The sequence below is a fragment of the Dipodomys spectabilis genome, unplaced genomic scaffold, assembly GCF_019054845.1.
Source record: "Dipodomys spectabilis isolate Male_0828 unplaced genomic scaffold, ASM1905484v1 ptg000633l, whole genome shotgun sequence".
Taxonomy (NCBI): domain Eukaryota; kingdom Metazoa; phylum Chordata; class Mammalia; order Rodentia; family Heteromyidae; genus Dipodomys; species Dipodomys spectabilis.
The window spans coordinates 373,747-382,553 of record NW_024871310.1 but is presented as its reverse complement, the minus strand read 5'-3'; the positions used below and the strand labels follow the sequence as shown (position 1 = coordinate 382,553).

The 8,807-nt window shown below is 38.2% G+C and overlaps 1 pseudogene; it reads left to right on the top strand.

The window, feature by feature from the left end:
- The first annotated feature begins 8,431 nt into the window (after positions 1–8,431).
- On the top strand, positions 8,432–8,544 carry LOC122101142 (annotated as a pseudogene).
- The last annotated feature ends 263 nt before the right edge of the window (positions 8,545–8,807 follow it).

Below are 8,807 nucleotides of genomic sequence, written 5' to 3'. Positions count from 1 at the left end.
GGCTAGGGATGTTGAACATTTCTTCATGTGTCTATTGGCCATCCTTCTTTCTTCTTCAGAGAAGCTTCTCTTTAAGTCTTTCGCCCACTTACTTATTGGACAGTTGTTTCTTTGAGGATTTGTTGTTGGGTGGTTTAATTTTTTGAGTTCCAAGTATATTTTAGATATGAGACCCTTGTCCGTTGTATGGCTAGTAAAGATTTTCTCCCAGTCCGTGGGCTTTCTATTGATCTTGCTAGCTATGTCATTTGCCCTGCAGAAGCTCTGCAACCTTATACAATCCCATTTGTCCAGCCTTTCTTTGATTTGTTGTGTTTCCGGGTCTCTATTCAGAAAATTTCGGCCTGAGCCAAGGAGACCCAGGGTTTCTCCTATTCCATCCTGTAATGTTTTCAGAGTGTCTGCTTTGAGTTCAAGGTCTTTGATCCATTTGGAGTTGATTCTGGTGCAGGGTGATATAGAAGGATCTAGCTTTAGTTTTCTACATGTAGTTAACCAGTTTTGCCAGCACCATTTACTGAAGAGGCTGTCTGTCTTCCATTCTATTGTTTTAGCTCCCTTATCGAAGATTAGATGGCTATAGGTCTGTAGGTTCATTTCTGGGTTTTCAATTCTATTCCATTGGTCCTGAGGTCTGTTGTTATGCCAATACCAAGCTGTTTTGATTACTATGGCTTTATAGTAGAGTTTGAAATTTGGTATTGATATTCCTCCAGCAGTGTTCTTTCCGTTGAGGAGCGTTTTTGCTATTCGGGGTCTTTTATTGTTCCATATGAATTTTTGGATTGCCTCTTCTATTTCCTTGAAGAATGAGGGTGGAATTTTGATAGGTATTGCGTTGAATTTGTAGATAGCCTTGGGAAGTATTGCCATTTTCACGATGTTAATCTTTCCAATCCAGGAGCATGGGAGGTTTTGCCATTTTTTAAGTTCTGTGTTGATTTCCTTTTTCAAGATTTTAAAGTTTTCATCATAGAGGTCCTTCACTACTTTAGTTAAGTTAATTCCTAGGTATTTTATTTTTTGTGGGGCTATTACAAATGGAGTTGCTTTCCTAATTTCAGCCACACTTTTCTCATTGTTGGCATACAGAAAAGCCATTGATTTTTGGGGGTTAATTTTATAACCTGCTACTTTGCCAAAGTTTTGAATCAGCTTGAGTAATTTGGGAGTGGAGTCTATGGGATTCTTTAAATACAAGATCATGTCATCTGCAAAGAGGGAGAGTTTTATTTCTTCTTTCCCTATTTGGATCCCCTTTATGTCTGCATCTTGTCTTATTGCTGTAGCTAGGCATTCTAATACTAGATTGAAGAGAAGTGGAGAGAGTGGGCATCCTTGTCTTGTTCCTGAGTTAAGAGGAAATGGCTTTAGTTTTTCACCATTGAGTATAACGCTGGCTGTAGGTTTGTCATATACAGCCTTTATTGTATTGAGGAATGTTCCATGGATTCCTAATTTTTCCAAAACCTTCATCATAAAGGGGTGTTGGATCTTGTCGAATGCTTTTTCTGCGTCTATTGAGATAACCATGTGGTTCTTATTCTTGCTCCTGTTGATGTGATGAATAATATTAATTGATTTGCGTATATTGAACCAGCTTTGCATCCCTGAAATGAATCCTGTTTGATCGTGGTGTATGATTTTTTGGATGAATTGTTGAAGTCGATTGGCCAAAATTTTGTTGAGAAGTTTCGCATCAATGTTCATCAAAGAAATGGGTCTATAGTTCTCTTTCTTTGATGAGTCCCTGCCTGGTTTTGGGATGAGGGTTATGATGGCTTCATAGAATGTGTTCGGTAGTGAGCTTTCTCTTTCAATTTCATTGAAGAGTTGGAGGAGAATTGGTGTGAGCTCTGCTTTGAAGGCCTTGTAAAATTCCGCTGTAAAACCATCTGGTCCTGGACTTTTCTTAGCTGGGAGGTCTCTTATTGCTGTTTCTATTTCAATGCTTGATATGGGCCTGTTAAGATAGTTTACCTCATCTTGGTTTAGTTTTGGCATGTCAATATTTGCTAGGAAGAGGTCCATTTCTGTCAAGTTCTCAAACTTATTAGCATAAAGTTTTGAGAAGGATTCCCTTATAATGTTCTGAATCTTGCTTGTTTCCGTGGTGATGTTTCCATTCTCATCTCTGAGTTTATTAATTTGGGTGTGTTCTCTTCTTTTTCTGATAAGATTTGCTAAGGGTCTGTCAATTTTGTTAAGTTTTTCGAAGAACCAACTCTTTGTTTTGTTGATTCTTTCTATAGTTTTTTTGGATTCTAATTCATTTAATTCTGATTTAATTTTGATTATTTCTTTCCATCTACTGGATTGGGGTTTATCTTGCTGCTCTTTTTCAAGGAGGTTTAGATGTGTCATTAAATTGTTAGTTTCAGATCTCTCCAATTTGTTGATGTAGGAGCTCAGAGCTATAAACTTGCCTCTGAGTACTGCCTTTGCTGTGTCCCAGAGGAGCTGGTATTTTGTGTGTTCATTTTTGTTGAATAGCATGAACATTTGAATTTCCTTTCTAATCTCTTCCATGACCCACTCATGATTCAGCAGTGTGTTGTTCAGCCTCCATGTGATACCGGACTTTCTTTGGTGGCTTTTGATGTTGAGTTCTAACTTTATTCCCTTGTGGTCAGAGAGAATGCAAGGTATAACTTCAATGTTTCTGAATTTAGACAAGTTTGCTTTGTGGCCTAAAATGTGGTCTATTTTAGAAAACGTTCCATGTGCTGCTGAGAAAAACGTGTATTCTGATGCTGCTGGGTGAAATGTTCGGTAAATGTCTGTTAAGTCTAGTTGATCTATGCAGCTGTTTAGATCTGCGGTTTCTCTGTTGAGTTTTTGCCGAGTTGATCTATCTAGTGGGGAGAGTGGTGTGTTAAAATCCCCAACGATTAATGTCTTTGGATCTATATGGGATTTGAGGGAAAGTAGTGTTTCTTTGATAAATTTGGGTGCTCCATTGTTTGGCGAATAGATATTTAGAATTGTAATATCCTCCTGAAGGAGAGATCCTTTAATTAGTATGTAGCGACCTTCTTTATCTCTTTTCATGAATTTTAATTTGAAGTCTATTTTATCTGATATTAGGATTGCAACTCCCGCCTGTTTATGCGGTCCGTTTGCTTGGTAGATTTTGTTCCAGCCTTTAACATTGAAAATGTGTTTGTTTTTATGGGCAAGATGTGACTCCTGCAGGCAGCAGATAGAAGGGTCTTGTTTTTTAATCCAACTAGACAGTCTATGTCGCTTGATTGGAGAGTTCAGTCCGTTAACATTAAGAGATAGGACTGAGAGGTATTTGGGAGTTCCTGCCATGTTATCTACCTTCTTGGGGGCTGCGAAAACTGGGTTCTTCCTATGGTTCTTGGATTCTCAGTTTGGGTGCAGTTTCTTGGCCTTTATTGCGGTCTTGTTGGTTTTCTATGTGTAGGACATCTTTAAGAATCTTTTGTAGGGCTGGTTTGGTGGAGATGTATTGTTTCAATTTTTCTTTGCTATGGAAGGTTTTTATTTGGCCTTCAGTTATGAAGGAGAGTTTAGCTGGGTACAGTATTCTTGGTTGATAGTTGTTTGTTTTTAGGGCATGGCATACATCATTCCAGGCTCTTCTTGCTTTGATTGTCTCTGCTGAGAAATCTGAGGTGATTCTAATTGGTTTCTCTTTATAAGTGATTACCCTTTTCTCCCTGACAGCTTTAAGGATCTTTTCCTTGTTCTGAGTTGATCCTGTATGGATTATAATGTGACGGTGGGATGTCCTATTCTGGTCTGGTCTATTTGGGGTTCTAAAGGCTTCTTGTATCTGGACAGGCCTATCTTTTTGCATGTTTGGGAAGTTCTCTACTAGGATCCTGTTAAACAGATTTCCTAGACCATTAACTTCTGTTTCTAGGTGTTCCTCTACACCCATTATCCTTAGATTAGGCCTTCTGATGGTGTCTTCCAGGTGTTGGATAGATCTATCATATTTCTTGGACTTGTCTTGGATGGTTGTATGTTCTTTCTCTATAATATCTAGGCTGTCTTCAATCCCTGAGATTCGATCTTCTGCATGGTCTAACCTGCTGTCAAGACTCTCTACTTTGTTTTTTATCTCTTTTCCTTCTAGTTGGTCAGCTTTGATGGCTTCAAGTTCTTTGTTGAAGCTCTGTTTTAGGTCTTGTATGAATTTCTTTACTTCCTTAATTTGGTGTTCAGTGTTTGTCCTCAAATCGCTTAGTTGATTGGTTATGGTTTCTTTGGGCTCCCATTCCTTCTGTTGGGTTCCATTCAGCATTCCCTTTGTGGTCTCCCTGACTTCCTTCAGCTCTTTGTTAATGGATTCCATGAATGCCTTTAGTGATCTTTGTGTGTTCTCTACCTGGTCTCTCAATTCCTGTATTACTCTTTGATTTGCTTCCTCCCGTTCGTGGGATTCCTGCAGATCTCTTTGAGTGTTCTCAGCCTGCTCACGCCATTCCTCCCTTTCTCTTTGAATATTCTCAAGTTGTTCACGCAAATCCTGTATCAGTTTTTGAGTAGCTTCCTCACGCTTATGATATTCCTGTATAAACTTCTGGGATGCCTCCTCTCTCTCCCTATCACGCTCATACAGAGTCCTTTGTACGTTGTCAAACTTTTCATTTATCATGTTTGCCAGCAGTGTTTGTAGAGCTGTTTGGGAACTCTCCTCTGGATTATTCATTATCTGTTCTAACCCCTGATTATCAGGATTGGGAATTGAGATACCCGAATTTGCCATTTTTCTTGTGTTTTTCCGGCTTACTCTGCCCATTTGAGATGAAGATAGCACCAGTTTTGTGCTAGAACACTATCTTAAGGCAACCATCAACCAAAGTTTGCATTTGTACAGTCAATAGTCTACAGATACAATCTAGTTCAACAGATACATCTATTCGACATCAAACAACTATATGTTAAAGGACTTCGAACCGCAGAGAAGAATTTGGAAAGCCAGAAATTATTAGGGTTAGGAAGAGATGTGGGTAAAAAATAGGAATAGATTGGTGTGGGGAGGCACAGGGAGAGTTAACTATGTCCTAATCACAATGCAGGAAATAGGTTGGGTAGGATGTAAGTAGAGAGAGAGAGAAAAAGAAGAAAGGGAAAGGGGAATGAAAAGAGACCAGAAAAAAAATAGAAACGTAAAAATTAATGTTATTTTAGAGATTAAAAGACCATCTATTTATAGAGGAATATGAATATGTTGAGAGAAAGGGAGGGACATAGAGGAGATGAGAAAAACTTTAAAAAAATGCTTAAAATATTGTATAGGTATAAAGTACTGCTATTAGTGAATTTAAGTCTCAGAGGTTTTGAATTGAGTAATAAGTTTGTGGATTAAGTGTGTACACAATGGGGGATAGGGTCTACTGGTTAACTACGGGTTTATCTGAGGATGTGCAGGACGAGAGTTAAGTCACATAAAGATGAACAAAGAGGAAAAGATGGAAAGGATAGGAAAGTGAGAAGAAAAGATCAGAAGTTCAGTAGAGCTAGAAAAAAAAAACAAAAAGATAATTAAGAATGAAAGAAAAAGAGAAAGAAGACAAGAAAAGAAAAGAAAACACACATTCACGTATTCCTAAAATAAAAATTATAAGAGGAGAAGAAAAAAAAAAAAAGTTAATGGAAAACAATTATTTTTTCAGAAGAGGCAAAAATTAAAGATTAATAAAAGTTTTAGAAAAGCAAAAAAAATTTTTTATATATATATAAGGTAACAAAAAATGAAAAAAAAAACAAAACAAGAAAAAGAAAAGAAGAAGAAAAAAAAAGTTCTTTGATTTTTTTTTTTTTTTTTGGGAGGGGTGGGAAGAGTCCTGTATCTCCCTTTTGTCTGTAACCAGAGTCTGGTTGGAGTCTCTGGTCAGCTTGAGGTCCTGTGGCTTGATTGGTTTCTTAAGTCAGTTTGTTGGAACAGGCAGAAAAATGCTCTGCTTTACCCAAGATTTTGAGATCCCCCTCCCAGGTTAGTTTACTGGGAGGGTGATCTGCTTTGAGAATCACAAAAGAGGGGGATGCTGTGATGAGGCTAGGTTCTGGGTAGAGTTGAGGCCTTTCAACGAACAGTAGCTTTTCCCTGGGGCTATTTTGTGAAAAAAAACTCACAGCACCCAGCCTGGAGCCATTCTCAGGGTTTCTGTTTTTCAATTGATTGTGGTGGCTGCTAGAGGGAGGGGCAGCCTCTGGCTCTGGTTACCCGGTGAGGAGAGCCACTCCAATGGCTGGCGCCTGAGCTGGGCGACCCCTCCCTGGATGGAACTGAGTCTGTGAGGTCACCTGACCGCCAAGTTCCTGTGACCTGCCAAATGTCTAGCTCTATTCCAAGGCCTGAGCTGGAGCTAGCGGCTCCTCCGAGCTTTGTCGGTATCCAAGATGGAGATCACCGGTGCTGGGGGGGGAGGGGTGGCCTTCCCTCCTCTGCTCCCAGAGGAGTGAGGAAGTGGGGCTTCTACTCACACGGAGTCATGGATCTCGGGTCGTCTCTGGTCTGCAAAGTGCAGGATGAAGTTGTCCGTTCCTTGTCGGTTCTTGCTGGTGTTGAGTAGAATCCGCTCGTCTGCTGCGTCTGGCTCCTTCGTCCCGGACTGCGTCTCAGGTATGCCTCCGCGGCGGTGGTCGCCGCTGCGACCCTGCCGCCGCAGCGGCAGTTGCTCAGATGTGTCTGCTTGGCTTCCCCTCTCTTGACTAACTCTCTGTCCTGTGATGGCACGCTTGGTGTGATTCTCTGGCTTGGGACTGTTCACTGGAACTCTGAAACTGTTTTCTATGCAAGAGCTTGTTCAGATTCCAGCTTCTCCTCCGCCATCTTCCCGGAACTCTGATTTTTATTTTTGAGCACTAATTTTAATGTTCATTTGGTAAACTAAATCCTCTATAGTCCTGTCTCTGTGTAAATACCCATCAACATGAAATATAAAGTGATTTTGTTTAAAAAAATGACTCAGAAGAAATTATAAATGCAAAAACAATCTTCACAGAAGCAAACTCTCAGAGATATTTCATGACTTTGACAAGGATAAAGTGGTGAAGTTAGTATAAATTTAGAAGTATGACAATGCACAAAAACATAAAAAAGATACTCATATATTTCATTATATAACCCAAAGCAGAAAGCAAATGTTGTTTAGATGATTTTTTAAAACCCACTCTCTCAGGTACTGGGAAGTGGCTCAATGGTAGAGTGCCTGCCTTGCATGCATGAGGCCTTGGGTTTGATTTCTCAGCATCACATAAGCAGAAAAAGATGGAAGTGGTGCTGTGGCTCAAGTGGTATCACTAACCTTGAGCTGAGGGACAGCACCAGGCACCAGAGTTCAAACCCCATGACCAATAAAATAAAAATAAAAAACAAAACAAAACACAGTCTCTCACTTTTGTGCCCTCAACTCTGTAATAACTCTCCTTGAGCCTAGGGCTAATATTTTAGGTGAGGACATACATTAACACTCTTGAATCAGACTCCACTTGATCATTTTTTAAATACATATTTTGTTCTAAGTTTCCTCTTTATAAATTCACATACACCTATAAAAAATGGTGTGGCCATCCCAGTAACCTTCTCAAAGTACTTCCTAATGACAACTTACAAAAAGTTGTATTATATTACAACAAGGAAAACAATGCTAAAAATAAAGAAAACCAATTATGAAATATTAATGAATAATAAAATAAAAAACAAAACAATTACCAGTGTTTTCAGTATTTGAAGTGTACTACAAATTAGATTTTATTATTGTCATATTTCTTTACATTTAACACTGGCTACGATTATGATGTTCCACAAGAATTTTATAGGCTATGAGTAGTGTTTAAAGACACCCACTAAGATTACTATTTATAGTTCGTCTCATAATTTGTATATGGCTTATATCATCATTTGTTCCTCATTAACATATGAAGTAAGGAAGGCCTACAGTTTTAACAGAAACTGTGTAGTTAACATAGTCAACTCTTTATTCTGCTCCTTTACACAAAGACTTTGCAACTTCTCATTACTAAACTTTCTATAAAATCTGAAATGTACATACTTAGTAGTACTTATCTGCTACCATAAATCTTAAATACTTTATAGAAAAGTATTATGACCTTCCAAACAGTCCCAGTTTTTGGCATATATAAGCAAATTCCCAAAATTAAATATATTGAAAACATTAAAACTTTTAACAAACCTTAACACTTGCTGCAGTGTTCATTATGGCAGGTCCCTTGTATAGAATAATTGAATTCCTCCTCCTACACATCTCTTGAACAACAAATATCTGGAATTATTTTGTTTTTGGCATGTCAATCTTGACTTTATTCTTAAATGTGTACTTATGTAAGAAGTACATGGTTCTAAAATTTCACGAAAATTCTTTTAAACTTACTTTTTGTTGAATTGTCTAGTTAAAGAAAATCAATTACAATTTATATATAAAAATGTTCTGTGCACAATTCTGCATCACATACACTAACATTGGAATGATACAGAGAAGATTAGCATGGCCACTGTGCAAGGATGACAGGCAAATTCCTGAAGCATTCTATCGCCCAATTTTTTAGGAAATGGAAAGACTTGGAAAAAAATTATTAACTGAAGTAAGCCAAGTCCAAAGAAACTTAGGTCCCATGGTTTCTCTAATTTTCAATAACTAATGTATGTCTAGGATAAGCAGAAAAGGCCAAAAGTTATGTGTATATGACCAGATAAGATTATGTTAAGGGAAATGAAACCCATGTTAGGGACACAAGTGGTTTTTTTTTTCTTGCTATTGTTTCTCATGTACTTGTAACGTGCAGTGTGTTTTTTTTTGTTTCTTTGT